This window comes from Macaca fascicularis, chromosome 1 (genome assembly GCF_037993035.2).
Source record: "Macaca fascicularis isolate 582-1 chromosome 1, T2T-MFA8v1.1".
NCBI lineage: Eukaryota > Metazoa > Chordata > Mammalia > Primates > Cercopithecidae > Macaca > Macaca fascicularis.
Window position 1 is genome coordinate 132,682,834 of NC_088375.1, and position 24,076 is coordinate 132,706,909.

At 36.4% G+C, this 24,076-nt stretch overlaps 1 long non-coding RNA gene across 1 annotated transcript in view; it reads right to left on the reverse strand.

The window, feature by feature from the left end:
* Positions 1–23,177, reverse strand: part of LOC135968686 (uncharacterized) — a 38,469-nt gene extending 15,292 nt beyond the window's left edge. The window contains exon 1 of the long non-coding RNA XR_010583628.1: positions 23,031–23,177. This is a non-coding gene — a long non-coding RNA (uncharacterized lncRNA). The remainder of the gene's footprint in view (positions 1–23,030) is intronic.
* Positions 23,178–24,076: the final 899 nt, after the last annotated feature.

Below are 24,076 nucleotides of genomic sequence, written 5' to 3' on the forward strand. Positions count from 1 at the left end.
TAATGCTAGCTTACTTTGAGGGCTATGGTGGCTAACTATGAAGCCTCATTAACTCTTTCATATAAATAGAGCCTGTCTTCTTCTGCTCTGCTGAACTGAGTTAATGCAATGCTGGGAAATTACCCATCAAAGTAATCTATGATAGGCTGGTTAATTTGGGACCATAGGGAAAGGCAGTGGCATATCAGACAGCAACGGGATGCACTGGGGCTGGTAATGAGCCCTACCTGAAGGTCAACAGGTGTCCTTCCTGAGAGCACGATGGGGAAAATATCACAGGCCATACATCAGTCTTTCTCTACCTTAGTCACCCACCTAGGGAACACTTTGATAAGATGGCTGTTGAGGAGGAAAGATTAATATTCATTTCATGGTCTACCTGTGATTTGTAACAGCTTTCACTAAATCTTGTTTTGTTTTAATAGATATAATTCTATCTGCAACCCATCAGAAGATGAATAAAAAAATAAGGTTCAACTCTATATGCTTTAGGTACTAAGAAATTCTGTATTGCTGAGTTAGAAAAGAGGCATTCCAAAAAAAAAAAAAAAAAAAATCACCAGGTAGAAAAGAATTCGTTATAAATAATACCACATTTTACTCATACTTATGTTTTAAACTCATTTGTCAAAGGCTGTAGAATTCTTATGTATTACTAATAACCCTCTGAGGAAACATGATTCTGTAAACTGCTTCATTAAAATTATGAAATTATAAAACTCATACAGCAAAATATAATAAGAAATGACTCATAGGAGGTATTTTCCTATTACAAGAGGCTCAGATTCCTTCAAAATGTGCTTTTCTGTTGGTACAGTCTTGAAAATAAGATGCCAGAACAATAACTTCAATATTATTAAATCCGTCAACTATAACACTGCACTACCAGTGAACTCTACTTAAAGAGAAGTATTCTAATTACTATTAGAACTACAAGTAAATAGCTCTTTTTAATAAATATTTCAGTTAAATAGGGAAAAATGTCAAATAATTATTCACTCAATGAATGAAAAAATATTATTCATATTATTCATTAAAGTATCCAGTGAATCTACAGGCCATAATTTTCTAATATGCAATTTTTTTAAATTTGCAAATAATGTTCCAAAAATTTTTACTATGGTGCTAATTTTAAATTTAGTATATGATTAGATGTCTAAGGCCATAAAGATTTCATTTTGTCCAGATTAGTGCAAATTGAGAACATATTACATGCGTAGAACTATACTAGTCAGTGAGGAGATACAGTCAAAGGATACAGGATTTTAGATAGAAGACATTTAAAAATCTGTGGTACAACATGGTGACCATAGTTAATAACAATTTATTACATGCATAAAAATTGCTAAAAGATGCTTAGTGTTTTCACCACAAAATAAAATAAGTATGTGAAGAAATGGATACGTTAGTGAGCTTGATTTAGCCATTGAACAATATATGAATATTTCAAAATATTATGTTGTAAACCATAAGTATATACAATTTTTATTTTTAAATTTAAAAGATTTATTTTAAAAAGAACTATACTGGGTTAGGCTTATTACAAAAATCAATAAACAGGATTCCTTTAGAAAATCGTTTTGTAGTAACAGCAAATATTTTGAATACAGTAAAATAGCTTTGAGGCATAAGGCTTATTTTTCAAACATTTAATTTGTAAAGAGAAAATGGACATAATTGTGATGAAAAATATGTTTATCTAATTCTGTTATTTTTTAACTTATGCATTTTTGTACACTGCAATAAATAGAATACATTTATTGCAAAACTAGAGTGCTAAGTTTTGAAATTCACAAAAGACAACATTTCGACTTATGTTTTGGATTTTATATTTATTTTATCACTCCAAAAGCTTAGTTTTTGGAGGTTAAAAAAATAAAATGCATTATATTTCAATTCATTTAAATAACATAAAATATAAAATGTACTTTCCTTAGTTTTTAAAGCCAATAACCTGCTCTTTGTTTCTTTAAGGTCTTTCTTGCATACAACCCAATCTTATTTCAACTTTCTTGAGCAGTCAAAAAAGCAATATGCTGGTGAGAACACTGCTGGGAACAGTAATTGAATGAGTCAAGTCTGAATCCTTACCCTGTTCAGGTCCAGCAAACAGATCACATTTAAGAATAACTGTTTCTCCTTTGTAGCCATATTAGTTGCAGTGCTTTCTTTCAACAACACATGAAAGTATTCTGAAGACTGTTGTATTTTTAAGCAGCACCTGGCTGAAATAAAGTTGCTTAGTATTTCTGTCTTGTCTTTTTGTTGTTGTGGTTGTTTTATTTTCCTTTTTCAAATACAAGCCTTATTTTTTTTATTTAATAATTTGAGCACTTCAATCAAGTATGTCTAAAGTAAGACTTCAAATATGTATGTCTGTTTCTGTGGTTAAGAATAAAAATGAAATTGATTTTAGTTTAGGAAATACATAACTGAGTTAAACTCATAAACTATGACCAAACTTACTTCCAGAGATCTTTCAGTTTACAAACTCACTCTGTATTCTCTAATAGGATTTAGGGACTCAATATCCTTGTGGGAACAAGAAGATATTGAGAATTTATACAATATGTGCAATCGGACATGGTGTTTTGTTTTCTTCTATACCCTTTTCTAATTTATCTCCTTTATTAAAGTGCACCTAATAGCTTATAAAAAGGAAAACAAGTAAATACATGTAAATAAAATTCCAGCACACTCTCCTTGCCATGAAAATCCAGTAAGGCAGTATCCTTATCTGTGGATCTGTCTTCATAGTCAGCTCAGATTAACAGATTAAACTCAGGATTTAGAGAATGAAGAAGAATGAGGGAGTTGCCCACTCCATCTGGAGGAGAAAAGGGCAAACTAAACCATGCATGAGATTTAAGAATAGGGTCTACTTACTATCTTCTGAGTTACACCTACGAATGGGTCCATTTGCCCAGGTGTCAGATGAGGTAGAGTTAAAACACTTCTGCAATTCCTAAACCAAAATTTTGTTATGAAAATTTCAAAAGTGAGTTGATATCAGTTTGTAAGAGAAATTTCCCCCAAAAGGACATTGATCTGTCATTTTAATATAGATATATTTGCTAGAGAAGAAAAACTCTACTCCTATGAGAGGAGTGTTATTATTGGTGGGTAAGCCATATTTGAAGGTTAGAGATATAGTTAATAGTTCCTATGACTAAATGTATAATTAGTCTTTTCAAAACCCTACAAATCTTTTGCTTAATACATTATGTGGCTGTTATATTTAAATGTGTAGTCACTCTGCACATCATTTTACATATATCACCCAGCTTAGAGGAACAGACAAGCTAAGACATAGATATCTCCCACTATTTCTTTGTTGCTGTCTCTAGTGTGCTTGGGGGATCATTGTGAAAGTTATGATCTTAACCAGCTGACATAGGTAGCTGTTGATGTGTTAGAGTCAGCTCAAGCACAGAAGCCTCTCTCAGAGGCTGAATCTTCAAAAGGACTAGACTCCATCCTACCAGCTATGGGAAGAATACACTCTTCTATATGGATATGCCTTCTTGATTTCTTAATAATTCACATACCAAGAAGTTTACATCTTTATCTGTCACTTGCATGTGGTCTAGTTTCTCAATCACTTTTTTAAGTCTTCTGGATTTCCTATCTAGCTAAGAAAGTCTCCTTCATTGAAAGAGTAAATAGTCATAAAATGTGACCATGTTTGTTGCCTCCACCTTTTTCACAATTGATCTAATTAAAGTCCTCACTCACTTACCTAGAATGCAGCCAGGCCTTGCCCTTTATGCTCCAGCAACACTGCAGGGCTAAGTAGGAGTTTTCTTTCTTTGCCAGGCTGTATCTCACCTGGATGACTTTACTCTTGCTGTTTTCCCCCACCTAAAACATTTTTCCCTCTTCTCCTCCCTTCTACCTGGTTCACTCTACATACCCTTAAAGATTCTGCTCAGTGTCACACTTTCTTCCCCCCAACAATGTTAGTTGCCTATTTTGCGTTCCATAATAACCTGTGTTTAATAACCCATTCCCTGTCTCTCCCATGTGACTGTGAATTGCTTGTCATAGAGAACTATTCCTTAGTCAGCGCTATATATCTGAACCCTTATCACAGTCCTTAAACCTATATGAGATCAAAAGTTATCTGACATTAGCAAAATGAAGCATTTACAAACTGCTGTAATAACAGGTTGGGCAGAGGTTCAGAATTTTTGGAACAATTAAGAAAGTTACCAGTTTCAAACCCAACATAAGATGGCTTTGAAAGCAAATCTCAGCTTCATGGGTCTATGGGGCTTACACTTCCCCTTTATCGTAATTTTCTTTTCAAATACTGTACAAGAATTGGAGTTTGAATCCATCAGGAGTTTTGTGGATTTCTTATTATATTACTCCAAAAAAATTGCTTTATACTTTGCACTTACATATGAAAACTGCTTTTTTCCCTCCTCACTAAAATCCCAAAAGCATTTCTAGAAAACCTAGATAAATTTAATTTATCAAAGACACCAAAGGGATTTTAACATATTAAAAGAAAAGCATAGGTGAAGATTTTTGAAGTATGTGCTTTGGACGAATTATTATTATATTATAAGTACAAATCTCCTTTTACAAAAGAAAGTTCTCTCCCAGAAAGTCAGATTCTTAAAGATTCAAAACAATTTTTAAAACTAGAAGGAAAATCATTTCAGTTCACTGACTCTAATTATGACCTACATCAAAATATTTGACCCCTAACCTTTCTTCCTGGCCTCTGTACCTATATCTCCAACTCTCTAAGAGATGATTTCACATGAAATGCAAATGCCATAACACTAATAATAGTAATAATAATTATCAGGCACTTACCTAGGGCAAACACATATCGGAAACTGTTTTTGAGTGATACGTATATATCTATATAATATGCACTTATTCATGTGTGTGTATATGTATACACACACACATACGATATATACATAATCCACATACACATATATGCACTCGTATCATTTAAGCTTCCAAAACCAACCTTATGCAACAGATACTACTATTGCTTTGTCCTTTATTTAATCGAAGATGAAGATAAGGCACAGGGTGCTTAAAGATCTTGCTTCAGGCCACAAAGCTTAAAACTTGCAGAGGTGGGATGTGAACCAGGCACTCTGTTTCCAGGGTCTTTGTACTGACTGCTCTCCAACTCCACTTCATACCCTTTAGCTTTTCATCACTGGAAGTGTGTGAATAAGACACAGCTAGATCTGGGTTCAACTCTAGGTTACACTACATTAATCATGAAATTTTACCATTATCAACAAGAATTTGCAACTTAATTAACTAAGTTGTACAGAAGGCAGGATCCTTATCTGTAAAATAAAATTATTAAATTTCATGTTGTTATTGGGAGAAAAAAATGAAACAACATGTGTAGTTTCCAACACTGTACAAGTGCTTAGTAGGTGGCTAATAAATATTAATTTCCTTCCATCTGGTTGTCTTTCAGAAACCCCAGACATTTGCTGCCCCTTCCACATGCCTTAACGTGTGAGAAATTAACATGCATCCATTAATCCAAATAACATGTAGACAACTGAAATCCTTGACTGTTCTCTCTCCCCCATCGCATCAAATCCATAATCTAATTGGTCTATCAGCTAAGTATTTCTTAAATCTCTCACCTTCCCTGTTCTCCAACCTTCATGCGACCACTGTCTTAATGTGGGCCCTTAGAAACTCACACCTAAGTTATTATAACAGTTTCCAAGCTGATAGTCCTGTCTGTGGTCCCTGCACTTTCCACCTGATCAGTGGCTGCCTCAGTTGCTAAATCCCTGAGATACAAATCTGAATCAAGTCACTTTGATGTTTAATTACCTTCATTGTTTTCACACTGCCAATAGGGTAAAGTTCAAACACCAGCTTAGCAAGTCTCATTTCATCCTGCCTTAGTAAATTCGGTTCCCATTACTCTGTTCACATTTAAAGCAGCACCAAACATCTAGGTATTTTTATTACATGATGGAATGTGATGTGAGGGTTGGTCTCCCATCTTTTGCATGTGCTCTTTCTCTCAACTTGAAAGACCATTAAATCTTCTGATATTTGATGGTAGATAAATTGATATACAAATGAACTCACAGATAAATTTAGCAAACAAGGATTTGTTAACTCCATATATCCAATTGTTCTCCAAATACATTCTTTCATGCTTTGGGTACTATATCCTTCAAGGAGGAGGTGGTGTAAATATATAGAGAATCAGACTGGGAATAAAGATGAGATGATAAGTCTTCATGTTAACAGGTTATCAGAAGAGCAAGAAAACACTACACTAACAATCCACAAAGAGACATAGAAAGATGAAAACTTTTAATGGCACTATAAACCAAAGCTTTGGGAATGCCATATTTTCTTACTTAAACTACACTTTTACTAATGGTGATATTTAGTGGGCATGGGTGAAAGGCCTGGATATACTCCACAAACTTCATCAGAATACAGAAGACCCTAACTCCGTTAGATATAACATTTTAACAAACTCCAGCCATGTACTACTAATCCCAGAATGCAAACATTTAAAAAAGACCTACCTCAACCGCACTGGAATTCTGAGCAGCTTAATCTCTGAACCTTGTCCTCCTCTCAGCCACTTCCCTGTCAGAGCCTTTATTTACAAAGTCAGACAGAGATTGAAACTCCCAGTATACAACGTGACAGGAAGTGGAACTTTATGGCTGTGCACACTGCATACAGGACTATTGAGTTATATACAGAAGAATATTAAAAGGAGAGATAGAAGCACTGATACCATTACTGTGTTTAGTCTTTCATTTTCCTCACTTATAAAGCAGGACAGCTAATGCATATGATCCATTTAACAAGGCAAAGATACCCACAGCTGAAGCAGAGACAAGCCCTCTGGTAGGCCTCTGTATACGAATGGCCACGGTACTCGACAAATAGAGCTAAGGACCAAGGACACAAAAGTGTCTTTCAGGGCTAGATGCCAGCATGCAAGTGGACATTAAAAGAGGCTAGGGACACTGCAGTCATGACCCATCCACCAGTTGGATAACGAAAAATTTTTATTCGGGAGTGAGTGGAAGGAACAGAAAAAAGTCATGCAATTTCTGAAAAGATACTTACAATCAAGGAGAAGGAGCCTTTGCTTTGAAGTCTGAGAATAAAAACATATCACTGAAAATAGTCTTCTTCAAAAGACAGAATAAAATTTGGGGGGTATGTTTAAAAGAGCATGGTCTGCATACGACAAAAGGGAATGGCCTGTCATGACAGCAGAGACACAAAAGGATCTGGCTTAAGGTTAAAAATCAAAATATCCCACCAAATCACAGGCAAAATTAATGGAGAACTTATACACACTCTGGCAATTAAACATATCAATTAAAAAGCAAAAGCATGACTTGGGTCTTTAAACAAAATAAAGCTGGTTCCTTATAAGAAACATACTAAATCAAAGTGATGGAAAAAAAAATTAAAGAATGGTCAGGTGCGGTGGCTCACACCTGTAATCCCAGCACTTCGGGAGGCCGAGGCAGGTGGATTGTCTGAGCTCAGGAGTTTGAGACCAGCCTGGGCAACACGGTGAAACCCTGTCCCTACTAAACTACAAAAAATTATCTGGGCATGGCGGCATGCGCCTGTAGTCCCCGCTACTTAGGAGACTGAGGCAGGAGAATTGCTTATACCCAGGAGGTGGAGGTGGCAGTGTGCCAAGATCATGCCACTGCACTCCAACCTGAGCGACAGAGAGAGACTCCGTCTCCAAAAAAAAAAAAAGAAATACACATGATAGATAAAAGAATACCCACAGGAAACTAGAATGGCCATATTAAAATTAGAATAAAAATACTTATAAAATATTATTTTTCTATAAAGCATGTCCCCTAGCATATGAAGCTTATTTTCTCAAGTAAGTAGAAGAAAAGTATAATATAATAAAAGAAGTCACTGATCAGTTTTAAAAACCATACTACAACCCTGGTATGCAGGAGTGCTGCCCCTACCATCTCCCAAACATACTATCACCCAAACATACCATCACCTAAACATACCATCACCTACACAGGCAGAAAAGGAAACCCAATGCCGAGCTCCTTTCTTTCTGAACTTGCTTCTGAGACAAAATCTCAAATACAGAAATCTCCTTTATGCAATCAGATGTCACCTGTAGGAGATGGTAGGCAAGGGAAAAAAATAGAGGCACTAATTAAAATATTAGGTAGGAATAATTTTACTGGATTAGACTAATTTAGTGATTCATCTCTACTCAGTGTGTGTGTGAGAGAGTTGGTAAGCAGATTGACGGTGGTTCATAAGATTCTTTGGTGTGTAAATTCTATCTATATTCTCTTTGCATATTGCAAACTGGAGTATAGCCCAAATGACCGGGGCATGTCAATATGGCCTAGCAGTTAAAAACATAGATTTTGGACCTACATTCTCTGCTTTAGGATGTTTCTTAACCTCTCTGCATCACAGTAACCTCAAATATTAAGTGGAGATTATAATACATATTACATAGGACTGTGGTAAACATTAGATGGGTATATATATATGCAAAGTGTTTAATATTTATAGTAGAAATGTTTGTCTAATAAACGATGTCCAGGAAAATATTAATATCCAGGAAAATAAATGTATTCTTTAAGACTCTTTGATTTGACTCTGAAAATACTGTAAATTGGATAGGCAAAAGGAAGATTTTGCCCACCTAAGAGTCACAAGATAGGATACAGAAGCACAAAGAGAGCAAAAAGTATCAAGAGCAACTGGAGCTAGCACCACAAAAACTCTCTCTCTTCTCTTCATCTAGTCAGTTTATTCTCCTAAGTCAGCAACTAATGTGATGGTTCCCACTGAGTTCAAGTGTCCATGCCAAAACCAGCCACTATAACAAGGTAGGCAAGACTCATATAAAGATGGATGAATTTTCTCACTTGTAAAGCTCTCATTTGCAATTGCATGGGTAGAAGGGATAAAAATGGTTTTAACATTTATATAGTCTTCACTTTGTGCATGGCACTCTTCTACTCATTTTACATGTGTCAATTAATGTATTGCTCACAATAAGCCAATCAGATATTATTATTTCCATTGTACAGGAGAGGAAACAGTCTAGAATGACTAAGAGATTTACCCAAAGCCATACACCTTGTTATTGATGAGGCTAACATTTTAAACCTTCCAGTACACATGCCAAACTATACTTAAAATCTAAGCTCTGGCTCACGCTAGACACCTTGAAATGTATGTTGTGGGAATACTAGAGAAATACAGAAATACTGACGACGGTAATCTCTAGGTTACAAGATTGTGGGTGGATTTTCAATTTTTTCTGTAATTTCTCTATAGTCCAAGTTACTAAAATGTACCTTACTACTTTTTTAACCAGATAAAATAGTAAAGTTTGTTTTCAATAAGGAATTAGTCTCTAGGATTGAAGATGAAGGCAATGTATTTAGATATGCTAAAACATAGAATTACCTATTATAGTGAAGAAAAGAAAATAGAGAAATCAAGAGATGGCATTATATTGACAGACGACACTCTTTGGAGGAGGTTGTAATCCAGAATGTGGCATGAAGAAAACTGCAGGGAGGAAAGGAGCCACTCTGCCCATCAGAGACTAGAAAATCTCTGAGCTCAGAGTCTCCAGGAGCAATGGAAGAACAGCTAAAAACAAGGGGGATTCCTTCAAAGTCTGCATACATAATAGGTACACTAGTCAGCCACTATCCACGTCTTTTACATTGGAGTCCAGAGGGCAGCTCAACGTTTGCCCTAAAAAAAAAAAAAAAAAAAAAAAAAAATAAATCATTAGACTCTTCTCCACAAAAAATGAAGTAAATTTCCTTACAGCTAATAATTCTAATATGAGTAATATTCAAATGTTGGTGCCTGGTTCCATTCTATTTTCCCTAAATAAAATATACATGCTAACATATCTGTGATAATCATTGTAAGAAAAGAAATAAACATAGTCTCTAAACTGATCCAAGATAAAATAGAAATTAGATCGATCTTATATACACTAGATAAATTGAGTCAATAGCTAAAAATTATTTCCGCAGTTAGAAGAAAAAATAGAAGACAAGAAAAAGTTTAATCAATGTAAATAAAGACAAAAAAAGAAAGAAAAAATATAGTAAAAGTGGGAAAAACAGAAAGCACAAAATAATAGGATAGAAATGAATCCAAATAGTTAATTCCAGTAAGTATAAAAGGACTAAAATTTCCAGTGAAAGACGGAAAGTTTTTTTTTTTAGACTGTATTGTAAGTATATCCAAAAGCTCTTTATAAAAGGCAGAGTTAAAACGTAAGTACAGTGCTCTACTGGGCAATACTTATACAAAAACCAGAATGATTAGCATGATTCCTGCATAACGATGACATGCAAATTAGTGGTGTTGTCTATGTTTGTACTGTACATTTAAAGATGTTTAAGAGGATACATTTTATGTTATGTATTTTTTACCACATTAAAAAGAAACACAAGGACAGGAAAGTTGAATATAAAAAAGATTGGCATACTTTAAACAAGAGAAAGCTGATACACAGTTAATACCAAATACAATACACTTTAAGGCAAATAACATTACTAGAAATAAGAAATTCACTCCTTATTTATAATAGGTTGAATTATTTGGGAAGGTATAATAATTCTAAACTTATATGCACCTAATAGCAGTTTCAAATACAGGCAATCTTCGTCATTTGCGGTTTCCACATTTGCAAATTCTCCCGCTCACTACAATTTATTTGTATCCCCAAAACCAATAGTCACAGGACTTTTGTGGTCATTTTCAGACATGTAGAGAATAGCAAAACATTTGAGTTGCCCTAAATGCACCTTCCCAGAGGAGGTTGAAGAAAGTGACATTCTGCTTTCTTGTTTCAGCTCTGACACTGTAACCGGGTGTTCTTTTCAAGGTCTATGTAGTTCTGTGTCTTTCAGACTTTTGTGCTTTTTCTTGGTGATTTCACAGTTTAAAATGGCCCCCAAGTGTAATGCTGAAATGCTGCCTAGTTTTCATAAGCACTAGCAGGCTGTAATGTACCTTATAAAGAAAATACTTGTATTAGATAAGCTTTGTTCAAGCATGAGTTATAATGCTCTTGGCCATAAATTGTGTGTTAATGAATCAACAATGTATGCTAAATAAGGTATCTTTAAATAAAACCACACACACACAAAAAAAAACCTTATGTATTGGTAAGTTGATGGAAATATTATGACCAGAGACTCACAGGAACCTAACCCTGTATTTCCCCTCAGAATAATGGTTCAATATTCACTAACTCAGTGTTCACAGCAACTTTATAAAACAGAACTATGAAAAACAATGAGAATTGACTGTATGTAAAGCAAAAACCAACACAACTACAAGTAGAAACTAATACATCCATTATCAAAAGATTTAATATATATCTTCCAATAACTGACAGATCACACAGACAAAAATAAATCAGTAGGAACATAGAAAATGTGAAAAACAGAACAACGAAAGCGTTTGTGTGAAAGAGCATATGAATGAAAAACAGGATCTGGCAGAAGGTAAGGATAAATTGATTACTCTTGTTTGAAAGGGCAGAGAAATGATGGAGAGTGATTCAGAGGGCAGGGATCAGAGTTATCCTAACATTTAGAAATAATCTAAGAGGATGATCTGTGAGAAGACTAGAGCAATAGGTTAAATTAATAAAAGTGAGCACAGAGTGAGCCCGACTCAGCTCTGTGCCCAACATCATTGCAAAATTGTTTCTCAGAATTTCTCCCCATCTAATCTGTTCACTTTTCGCCTGTGTATAATCTTGAATATATAGGAGCAGAGTGTTTGCTACATTATATGGAAGCATCAGCATGTATATTTATTTCCTCCCCTAGACTATTTATTCTCTCTGGTCAATAATTTTTTTTTGTTCCATTTGTCCTTCCCAACATGTTGTACAGTGCTGGGCACAGAATGAGTTCTGAATAAACAGTTAAAGATTCAATAAATAAATAAATATTAATTCAACAGAAATCCAAACTATAGCAGTTATTACCAAAAATGGAAAATAAAAAATAACCATAACATTGTCAGCAAATTATTGGTAATTTGCATTATTTCTATAAAATGACAAAAATTTTAAAATAATGAAAATCCAGAACAAACATGTATTGGACATGGGAGATCTGTTTTCTCTTTCTGACAAGATCCTTCATCTCTTTCTCTCACCTTAAAGATTTTACAAAAGAGTTGAGATCCAAGAAGTCATGTTTTTGAAAAAGACAAGTAGTCCTCTGGCAAGGAAGACTTTCTTAGTGGATTAAAATTGAGCTCATGACTAAATGTAAAATATAATTTCCCTTGTATGTAGTCATAAATTGGTTGCCCACTTGATGTCTTCAATATGACATAAGTAGTTAAAATCCTTCTAGCTGAAATAAAACTTAGATCTCAGCAGCTAAAAATTCAGAACTGACATGGGAAACTAAATATGGACATAGTCCAAGATCTTGCAGCTCTGTTAGCTCCCTCTGAAAAGGACATTATCATTTGTTATTCTAGCATTCTGCTTAATATGCTTTCATCTGCAGAAGCCCTTATTTCTTTTCTATAGATCGAATATTCTCTTTCTCCTTACTTCTTTGCACAGATTTTAAAAAGTAATTGACTTATTGTGAAGTAGTACCCTACTTTTGGAGACAAGTTCCCAGAATAATAAAAATACAGAATTATTTACCCAGTTTCAAATTTGAGGATCAGAGCACTGTAGCAAGGATATAAGAATCAGAAGCAAGAATAAATTTCATCTACATTTGCTCTATTTCCTGCCATTTCGTTTCTAAAATGGAAGCCATTTCTTGCTGGGAAAAGAAAAGATCTTTCCATCCTCTAATGGAGAATCATGCAATCTTAGACTTGGGTATGACTTGAGTGAGTTCTTCCACCTCATGTGCCACAACACAATGGTGTACTCTGAAAAGGTTAGAGATGAATGGATAAACCTTTCCTGCCACCAACAGGGAGTGGGATGGGCTGAGCTTCAGCCAACTCTCACCTTAAATGGCCTATCACATTGTGAGACACAAATATTTCTTTCTTTTGTGCCATGATATGGAAAATGTTGGGAGCCACTACCTTGGAGATACATAGTCAAACTTACTCGAAAAGAAATGCTTGCTGCAGTCATTCTGGCACAGGGCTCTTTGATTTCTATGTGTATGTTTTCTGTGACAGATTCCTCAGTACTTCATGAAACAACAACTCTCTTTGAAGGATCTGTCAGAGAAAAAAGTTTAAAAGATCCCCTCCAGCTTCTTTGAATTGATGAAACTTCTGGCATTTGAAGCCACAGTAGATACAACTTTATGTGATGGCTTTGAACCTTGGAACGCGGATATTAAGTCTTTTTTTAGTTATTGCTTTTCCAGGACATCCATCTTCAGTTCCCTCAAATGTTTGTAAAATGAGAAGGCTAGGGAAACTTCCACAACGTAACCACAATACGTTGGTATTTTTATTTGCATTGAATTTGTGGCCAATGAAAAACCTCAGGATATTTTATATGAATTACTGTTGAGTCACATCTTCTTCATCCTGTATTTACTCATCTTGTTAAACATAAAAACAGCAATTCTCTTTCCTTTCTCCTACGTGAAACTTAAGTATGGTGACTTCTCACATAAAAATAAAATTATAATCAATTTGTAAATCAATTAATTGTAATTATTGATAGTTCTTGCAAACATGACCTCTTTATAGGTTTCCAGTCAAATAATTGTAACATGATTGCAAAGCATGTCATACAAGTCAGACAGGACAGGATCCCAGGACACGTCACTACAGACTTCCCTCACTACAGACTTCCCTTCAACCTGGCATCTAACCACCTAAATATCACTAAAGTACTTCTTATCTGTAACATTTCCCTTATAGGAAAATTTAAAATAAACACAAAATTGTGCCTTGTTTATTAGTTAATAACATTAGCTTATTGTAACAAATCAATCTAAAAACAGCTCATATACATTTAAATTTTATTTCTTCCTCTAAAAAACAAAGGTGTTCCTGATTGGAAGCTTTCCCTAAAGTAATAATTCAAGGATACAAACTCCTTCCGTCGCATGTTTCTGCCATCTTCAATATGTGGCTTACAGGGTTGTCATGTTCCCTGAAACCAAGATGACAGAAGGTGAAAACGCCCGTGAAAAAAAGGCACATGTGCTTCTTTAAAACCCTTGCTGAAAAGTAAAACGTAAAGTAGGCACTTTGGGAGTCCGAGGTGGGCGGATTACGAGGTCAGGAGATCGAGACCATCCTGGCTAACACGGTGAAACTCCGTCTCTACTAAAAAGACAAAAAATGAGCCGGGTGAGGTGAGGGGCGCCTACAGTCCCAGCTACTCGGGAGGCTGAGGCAGGAGAATGGCGTGAACCCGGGAGCCTGCGGTGCAGTGAGCCGAGATCGCGCCACCGCACTCCACCCTGGGCGACAGAGCGAGGCTCGTCTCAAAACAAAAACAAAAACAAAAACAAAACAAACAAAAACGTAAAGTAGGGAAAGTATTTGCTAGATGGAAACCACATCTTAGCCACAACTCTGCATTATGGGCATTATGGAAGGAGACACACAAATTGTGAGGGGCGCTACTAGCCTTATTTTAAATGGTTCACCCCTCTGGCCATCTATTTCCCTCATACATAGGACATAGTCAAGCCCTGGCCAAGACAGATCTTCCAAAATCCCATCAAGAAATTTTAACCAAATCAAAGTTCAGAATGTCCTGGTGAAATACAGCCTTCTTCACCAGATCCTAATGGCTCCCACACATTAACAGACAAATTAGTTTCTACTTGCCACATCCTCCTCCCTTCCCCCACTTATCTCTGTCTTTCTCTCAATATACTATAGAGGAGGGACACGAGAAGTATAATTAAAACCTCTTAATTGGAAAAGAAAAGAGAAAATAGTAAAACTCTACAGAAACAGTTAACTCCTGCTGGGTAGGCATTCGCTTATTTGTCAGTAGAGACTATTCCCAGATTAGACTATAAACCTGCTCTCTGGTAGAAACTCTCTTGCCCGTCGTTATCTCTTGTCTCTGGTTCCAGCCCTGAGAAGTTTGTCCTTGTACCATGTCCGGAATTGGTAGGTTCTTGGTCTTGCTGACTTCAAGAATGAAGCTGCATACCCTCTCAGCGAGTGTTACAGTTCTTAAAGATAGTGTGTCCGGGGTTTGTTCCTTCAGATGTTCAGATGTGTTTGGAGCTTCTTCCTTTTGGTGGGTTCGTGGTCTCGCTGACAGGAGTGAAGCTGCAGACTTTCGCAGTGTGCGTTACAGCTCTTAAAGGCGGTGCATCTGGAGCTGTTCCTTCTTTCCGGTGGGTTCGTGGTCTGGCTGGCTTCAGGAGTGAAGCTGCAGACCTTCATGGTGAGTGTTGCAGCACTTAAAGGCAGCGTTGACCTAAAGAGTGAGCAGCAGCAAGATTTATTGTAAAGAGCGAAAGAATAACGCTTCCACAGTGTGGAACGGGGAGCCGGTTGCCACTGGCTAGCTGAGGCAGCCTGCTTTTATTCCCTTATCTGGCACCACCCACATCCTGCTGATTGGTCTATTTTATGGAGAGCCCATTCTTCTGTTTTGACAGAATGCTGACTGGTACATTTACAATCCCTAGCTAGACACAGAGTGCTGATTGCTGCATTTACAATCCTCTAGCTAGACGTAAAAGTTCTCCAAGTCCCCACTAGGTTAGCTAGACACAGAGTACCGATTGGTGTATTTACAAACCCTGAGCTAGACACAGAGTGCTGATTGGTGCCTTTAGGATCCCTTAGCTAGACATTAAAAGTTCTCCAAGTCCCCCTAGGTTAGCTAGACACAGAGTACTGATTGGTGCATGTACAAACCTTGAGCTAGACACAGGGTGCTGATTGGTGTATTTACCATCCCTAGGTTAGACATAAAAGTTCTCCAAGTCCCCACTAGACTCAGGAGGCCAGCTGGCTTCACCTGGTGGATCCCGCACCAGGGCCTCCAGCGGAGCTGCTTGCCAGTCCTGCACCATGCACTCCTACTCCTCAGCGCCTGGGCAGTTGATGGGACAGAGCCCCACAGAGCAGTGAGCCACGCTCATGGGGGAGGCTCGGCTGCGTAGGAGCCCACCGCCAAGGGTGGGGCTCAGACATGGTGGGCTGCAGGTCCCCAGCCCTGCCCCACAGGGAGGCGGCTGAGGCCCAGGGAGAATTCCAGAGCAGCGCCGCATATGCGGGCAGGCAGTGCTCCAGACCCAGTGCAACCTCTGCAGCTGCTGGCCCTGGTGCTAAGCCACTTACTGCCCTGGGCCTGTCCAAGTGCCGGGCCTGCCAAGTGTGCCAGCACCCACTGGAACTCCCACTGGCCTGGACGCGTGCATCCCCGGTTCCGCCCACGCCTCTCCCTCCACACCTTCCCAGAGAGCAGAGGGAGCCAGTTCCGGCTTCCGCCAGCCCAGAGAGGGGCTCCCACAGTGCAGTGGCAAGGTGAAGGGCTCCTCCGATGATCCAAAGCTGAGGAGGCATGGAGAGTGAGGGCTGCTAGCACATTGTCACCTCTCAATACCTTATCTTATGTGAGTATTGAAGAGTGAGCCAGTTTTGGGGGCCTGTCCAAATTCCAGAAACTCTTTCCTGCTGGTACAAGTTTGAGGATTGGAAAAAAGTTGTAGAGTCATAGGCTTTTTCTTGGCCAGTTCCTAACAGTTTTAACAATCAGAATCCCTCAAAATCTTAGTAGGTTCTAGTTTATTTATTTCCAGTTATTTCCATGTGCCAGTAACTAGGACCAATTTTCTTTCTTGAGTGTAATTTTCAAGCCTACCTGAATTCTTTACTTCCTTACTCCCATGCCTTTCTCTCAAAAGTCAGTGGTGTCTTCCTGGAAGCCAGCTAATACTTTATGGTTGATTAAGAAGGCAATACCCATAGTCTGTTCTTTGTCCCAGGGCTGTTTACCTGAAAAATATTAATAACTTGTTATTGTTCAATGCTGTTTTCAGTTTCATTTCTTGCTGTTTGGAACGTAGAAGCTGACAATTTTTCCAACTCTACAAGCCCTAAAGCTTTCAGAATCTTTCTACCCCCTTTCATTGCTGCTTTCAAACTGTCAGTTGTTCTTATACTTTTTGTTTTGTTTTAATAATACATTTCCATGTGCTATAAGAAGAAAGTAGTACACAATCAGGTTTCTGTACTCCTAGAGTTACAGACCTACAAACAATTGATTGTCTTCCAGGTGATTTGCAGTTTTACCAAATGTTTTGTCACTGCAAATATAGATTGTCATTTTTACAGCCTGTAATATGCATTTCTTGCCCACCAGTGATTATCAAGCCAATGCCACATATTTTAATTATTTGTTGGAGAAATAACTCTTTTTCAAAGTTTCAATTTTTGTATTAATTAAAAGCTAGATGATGTAACAAACAAACCCCCAAATTTTAAGTGGCCCAAACACATTAGAAGTTTATTATTCACTCCTACATAGTCCTAATGCTCCTAATCTGTGGAAGACTCTCCTCCAAATAGTAACTCAGAAAAGTAGGTTGCTTCTACCTATGGCACCACCATCTTCCCAGGTCACCATGTTGTTCTGCATTAAGTTAGTGGACGGGAAAGATCAATTAAAGAAGCCACATCCAATTCTTAAAAATTCATTGTAACCATTCTATTTCTAAACTTTCTATTTCATGGAGAGCATAAAAATGCTTGTATAAGGGGCTTGGTTATTGCTGGTTCTGCAGCCACTGACTGGTGTCCACTAGCCTTCACTGACTCACCATCAATCGTAAGTGCTAGAGGAAAATAAATCCAAATCTTTGAATTATCTTGGGAAAATATGCTTAGGGTATTAATTCCAAATTAGCATATACTCCACAACCGCCTATTCTTTACTCTGAAATTTTCATTAGATCAATATCATGCCTAATGAGTAAGGACAAATTATTTGCAAAGAAATTGAAAATTGATGTCCTTATTATGATAAAATACAATTCAAGAAGAACAACAATACTCAGTGGTACTTGGTAGCAGAAATTAGACTAAACAAAATAGAACTGGCAAAAATAAGAAAACAATAACACTACGAGAACCATGAGACATCATTAATACTAAACCACAATCTATGAAAAGAGGAGATAAATAAAAGAATGATAGCTGAGTTTGAAATGAGGTATTACCACCTATCCACTAGAATGAATAAAATTTTATCCATTAATCCATCAATCTAACAATGCCAACTGTTAAGATATGAAACAACTGGAACTCTCACTCCCTGCTAGTTGAAGTGAAAGTGGTAAAACCACTTTGGAAAACTTAAAAAATCTACTATACAAACTCTGATCACATGCATTCATATTGTTTAACAAGTCCTCTCTAATTATATACTTAACCAAAATGTGCACAGATATGCAGCAACAGATACATATAGATATTAATACATATTAGAATGCTCATAGCAGCAATATCATCAATAGCTAATACTTGGAAAAAGCCCAATTGTCCATCAACAGGAGAACATTTTTAAGTGTATTTTTAAACAATGGGGTACCATATAATGATGAGGAGCACACTACTACCATATAACATCACACAGATGAATACAACAGGCATGATATAGAGTGTAAAAAGTCAAAGACAGAAATACATACTGAATTATTTGATCTCATAAATTGCATAGAGAGGCAATCTAATATGTGGTATTAAAGTCAGGATAGTGGTTACCTTTTGCCTGAGCTGGGACAGGGGCACAATGCGTAAGTACTGGGAGCATCTGTGAGAAAGTTTCCTGAGATGCTGGTAATGTTTGATATTTTCATTAAATATAAAATGATAGGTGCATGTGCTGGTACATTCACTTAGTAAAAATAAGTTTACTATACCCTTAAAATTTATGCATTTTCATGAAAAGGTATCAATGTTTTCATCACTAAATTTTCCTTTTATTATTGCTTTATGGACACCATAATCTGAAAGAATTTGTCTGCTTACAAAACTGTATTTATTAATGTTTATCCCTATCTTTTCTTACATTCATTCAGATTTTAACCCTATATTCTGCATTTGTGATTTCATAATATTTTTATGATTTCACATAAGTCAGTTGTATTACTAAGAAGTAATAAATAAGTTGACAGACACTTAGCATTTTTCAGTGCTACCAGTAGCTCATTTTTACTGTCGCTTAGCATTTGTATCCAAGGTTTATCACACATAGGACATATTCAGTTTATTACGGTGATCATCTGACAGGTTTCTCGTCACAGTGTTTAATCTCCTAACTTGTTCCAATAATTTCCATGATATCACCAGAAGTCAATCATTACCTATTACTTTCAAAATGTGTTGCTTTACTTCTAGCCCACAGAAAAGAAAATATATTTTGTTAGCCAGACCATCTAATTCAGGGAATTAAGCAATTTCAAGAAGATTATTAAAATTTTGAAAACACCATAGAATTTTATATCCACATTCATGAACCCTTAAAAATCTGGGAACCAACAACATATTATTTCTACTACAGGTTCAGATGAAGTAGCAGGGAGTCTATTTCCTAATTTTTAATAAATGGTTGTTGTTGGACAATTTGAAAGGGCTATGTAAAAAGGTCTGCAACAGTAATATTTTAAAGGCTTTATATTTGAATTGAGAATCTAATCTGTCTATTGATTTCTTTTCTCAGATCTTCTCTTTGAAATTCAGTCTCTGCTCTCTATAAACCTTTACTGACTTTGAAGGTGAACAGGATATCTTTCTGGGTTTAAATATCTTTCATGCTATTGCATTAATTTTAACTTAAGGTTTTTGTTTTCCATTTTGGCTGGCAGATGGTGTTCAATCTACTCTGTCAGGTAATTTGATAGGTCCTGGGTATATAGCAATGATGGAGACACAGCCTTTGTTCTAAAAAGCTGAGTTATGCAGAGAAAAAATTGTAAGTAAGTAAATAAACTGAGATATGCACCAGCAGCAATGAGTGCACTGAAAAAAATGATTTGCCAGTTCAACCTGGCAAATCAAGAAAGTTTTAGAAAATAGATCATCTGGACCTTGAAGTGTCTGTAATAATAACTTACATCTGCATAGTACTTATTACTTTCAAGTACTTCATATGTATTTCATTTTTCTTAAGAAAAAATTCCTATGAGTTTTATATTGTCATTATTGTTATTATACCAAGTTAAGTAACTTACAAGGCTATTCAAAACATGAAATATTTACATTAAGGTACAAATCTCGGAAGGGGCAGTAAGGGTTAGAAGGAAGATAGAGGCTTTGTAATCAGAGTACCTTACCTTTGAAAAACTGCTTTGCCATTTCTGTGTGAGAAAATTATTTGTACTTGTGAGCTTTCTTAATCTCTAACGTAATATTATCTCTGCATCAGGATTACCGTGTACTTTATGTGAGACAACAAATGTATGTGAAGTGTTTAGCATTGTGTTTAGGAGAATGGGCTTTCAATTAATTTGGTGCTTTGTTTTTTTGATCCTAAACAAGGAGATGGGATGAGGACATGATAAATCAATGTTTTAGAAATATAATTAGGTCAGCAACGTGCAGGATGGGTTGAAATATCAAGAAGCACAATAAATGTAAAAGAGGAGTGTTTTGTAATAGTCTAGCCTTAAGAAGATGAACGTTTGAACTAAGGCAATAGCAGTTGGGATAGACAAGAAGAAAGGATGATGAGAAATATTCAAAGGTAGAATTGCCTTGAAAATTGATTGACTGTCAGGAGTAGAGAGGAGAAGAATTACCTAACTATAATTTTGGAAACTGGTGTATTGTGCTGCCAGGAACTGAGATAGAAATACAAGTTGATGAGATGCTTTGAAAATGGACATTCAATACTATTTTAGACATATCGATTTAGGGATACATGCAAGGAGATATGCCTGAGCAGGCAGGTGGAGATACAGGTCTGGAGCTCAAGAAAGATTTTAGAGTCAAGTCATAGATGTGAGTTGAAGACATGCTAGAAAATGTGATCAACCAGAGAGAACATATAAGCCAGGCACAAAAATATAAAGACCAAAAACCTGAGGAATAATAACACTTTAAGAGTCAAGAAATGAGGTGGGGGTGAGAGGAATTCAAGAAAGCCCAAATATGACTAGTCAGATATTTAAAAGAAAATAAGGAAAGTGACATGACATAGAAACCAGAAGAAGAAGGACTTAAGAGGGAAGTCAACCAATAAATTACCAAAGAGAAGATTAAAACCATAAACACTAGTATCAGGTCAGCAGTAAAGCTTTGACAACTTTAGTGGATTGATTGAAAAAAGAATTTATTGTTGAAAAAAGAGACTGGGAATGTACAGAAGACAATGAGCATGAGCAAAGACACAAACAGATACAGGAAATTGTTTAAGTTGTATTTGGTGAACATTGAGTTAACAGGACCATGAGTTAACAGGACCACCTCGGCCTTAACTCCTTTTCCTTCAGAGTAGAAAAAAAGCACCTCCTTTGCGCGGACACAACTCTGAAAGTGTGTAGCTAGGTCAGAGCGCATGCCGAGTTTCAGTCCCCTTATCCTTCTGCCTTTGTGCAGTTCACTGCTGCACAGCCACTTGCAGCAGCCCTAAGTCAACAGTCCTATGGAGTTGAAATGCAGAGTACTGGAAAGGTATCACTATAGCATAAATATGAAAAGATGTCTTATAGATCACAATGTTCAGAGGCTTGAAAGCTGGTTGAGACTATTGTGTTCAATTTAGGAGACAATGGGGAACCATCCATGTCTGTGAAGTTCACTTAAGGAAGATGAGCCTGGCAGCAAAATGCAGATAGTGGGAGGAGGGAAATACAGGTGGTAGGGAAACTACTAAGAAAATGACTTCAACTGGATATGTAAATGCACAGCCTCGTGTTCCCTTTGATCTGATTTAAGATGCTTTAGATGAAGTCTGGAAAAAAAAATCATGAGGTCAGAAAGAGTAGTATTTATTCATGGAGCTTTGATTTCCAAAATGTAAAAAGAATTAACTCCTCCAGGAGCAAATTAGGCAGATACAGAGAAAGGCAGTCTCTGCACACTTTGGCAACACGATTTAGTGCCCTGCTTCCCACCTCTCCAAGGAATTACAGTGCTTTGAAGTACTATTTGTGACCTTTCCCTAGGGTCTTCCTTGTATTTCCTGCTACTGGGAGAAAAGTTGAGTCCTACAAGGCCAGAATTTTAAAAACCAAAAAGTTCAGTCAAAACAATTCACATGACATCACTTGGATTGCCTCTGGTGCTCATTCCTGTAGCTCATAAAATGACTGTTGACCTGTAATTACTTACTGGGTTTAATGAATTAGTTAGCCTTGTTTGATAAATCCAAAAAGGCAAGATAAAGTAGAAAGAAAGAGAAGAGGAATTAGATTAATAGAAGAGAAAACCATCTTAGAATAAATTAAAACTTACTTAACATTGTGTACTTTGCTCCTTTTGAACAACGTAAGACACATTTTATAATTCTGATAACAACTCTGCTATTGCTATCAGTATTTTGCAGATAAAAAATCTGCAAATTCGTAATGTCAACTGCTCCATTATAATAATGGCAACTGGTTGAAAACGATGCAAAGTTATTGATAAGGAAACAAGTATTAGCGTAATATTTCTACAAATGAAATATACTAGTCTGGAGGTGTAAATCTTGACATATATGATTGAGTAGAAAAAGTAAGTTTCAAAAGAATATGTACAAAGTGAAAACATATAGGTAATATTTTTAATTAAAAATATGTATATATAAAATTGTCATACATTTCCAGCCAAGATGGAATAACAGAGATCAAATTTACCCCTTACCCTCCCTCCTTAAACAATTGAAAAAACAAGTGAACAAAAACAAAAAACAAATGAGGTGAGCCCCATCTTATTGGCCTTGAAAGAGATTTTAAACTATGACAGAGAAGGAAATGAGGGTGAAACCTGGCAGACCCCATGAGGTGAAGAGATAGAGCTGAGATTCCTGAAGAATTAAGACAGGCAGTGTTCAAAGAAAAAATTAACCAGGGACGACAGACCTGTGCAGAGAAACGTCCATAGTCCTCAGTAGAGGGCCGCATTCCACCTTCACATCCCACCCTTATCGGCATTCAGTGGAGTACTGATCAATGCAAGTGTGTGAGAAAATTGTCCAAGGCTGGAAAACACTGTCCAAAATAATTAGAATAAATAGGGCCCAACATTCACATAGGGCCAAGAAATGTTTGTGTTCTGACCAATCAGACTGCAAAACTTCTTAATTCACAGGACACTGGGTAGAGTACCCAGGAAGGTAGTGCCTCAATAACTGAAAATTAATTATAGACTAAGCAGTGCTCCCAAGCTACTGACAAATTATTTTTATTATGCACCAGATCCAAAATAATCAAACCACTTCTAAGTAACTAAAAACAAACTGTAGAAGATTTATAGAAGTACAAAATTATCCAGCACCAAACAAGGTAAAATTCACAATATCTAGCTTTTGATTAGAGTACCAGGCATGTAAACAATTTAGGAAAGCATAAGCCATAATAAGAAGAATAATAAGTTAGGTGAAATTGACCCAAAATTGACATAGACATTAGAATTAGCAAACAAAGACATTGAAACCTTATAACTATATTCCATATGTCCAAAAAATTAAATGAAGTTAAAAGAAGACATAGCAGATATTTTAAAAAATTCAATTGAATTTCTAAAAATGCAAATGATCATACTAGAAATTTAAAGTGTATTAGCCAGGATTAATGATAGATTAGACATTGTGAAAGAAAAGATTGGGGAACTTGAAGGTATATAAATATAACAATCCAAAATGAAACATATAGAGAAAAATACATTTTAAAAAATAAAAAAGCATCACAAAGCTATAGAACAATTTCATTTGAAGTCCTCAAAGGAGGGGGTTGGAGAACCAAAATAATATTTGAATAAATAATGACCAAAATTTTTACAAACCTGATGGAGATGGAATTTTTTTTTTTTCGAGATAGAGTCTCAGTACGTCTCCCAGGCTGGGGTGCAGTGGCACAATCTTGGCTCACTGCAACTTCCATCTCCCGGGTTCAAGCGATTATCATAC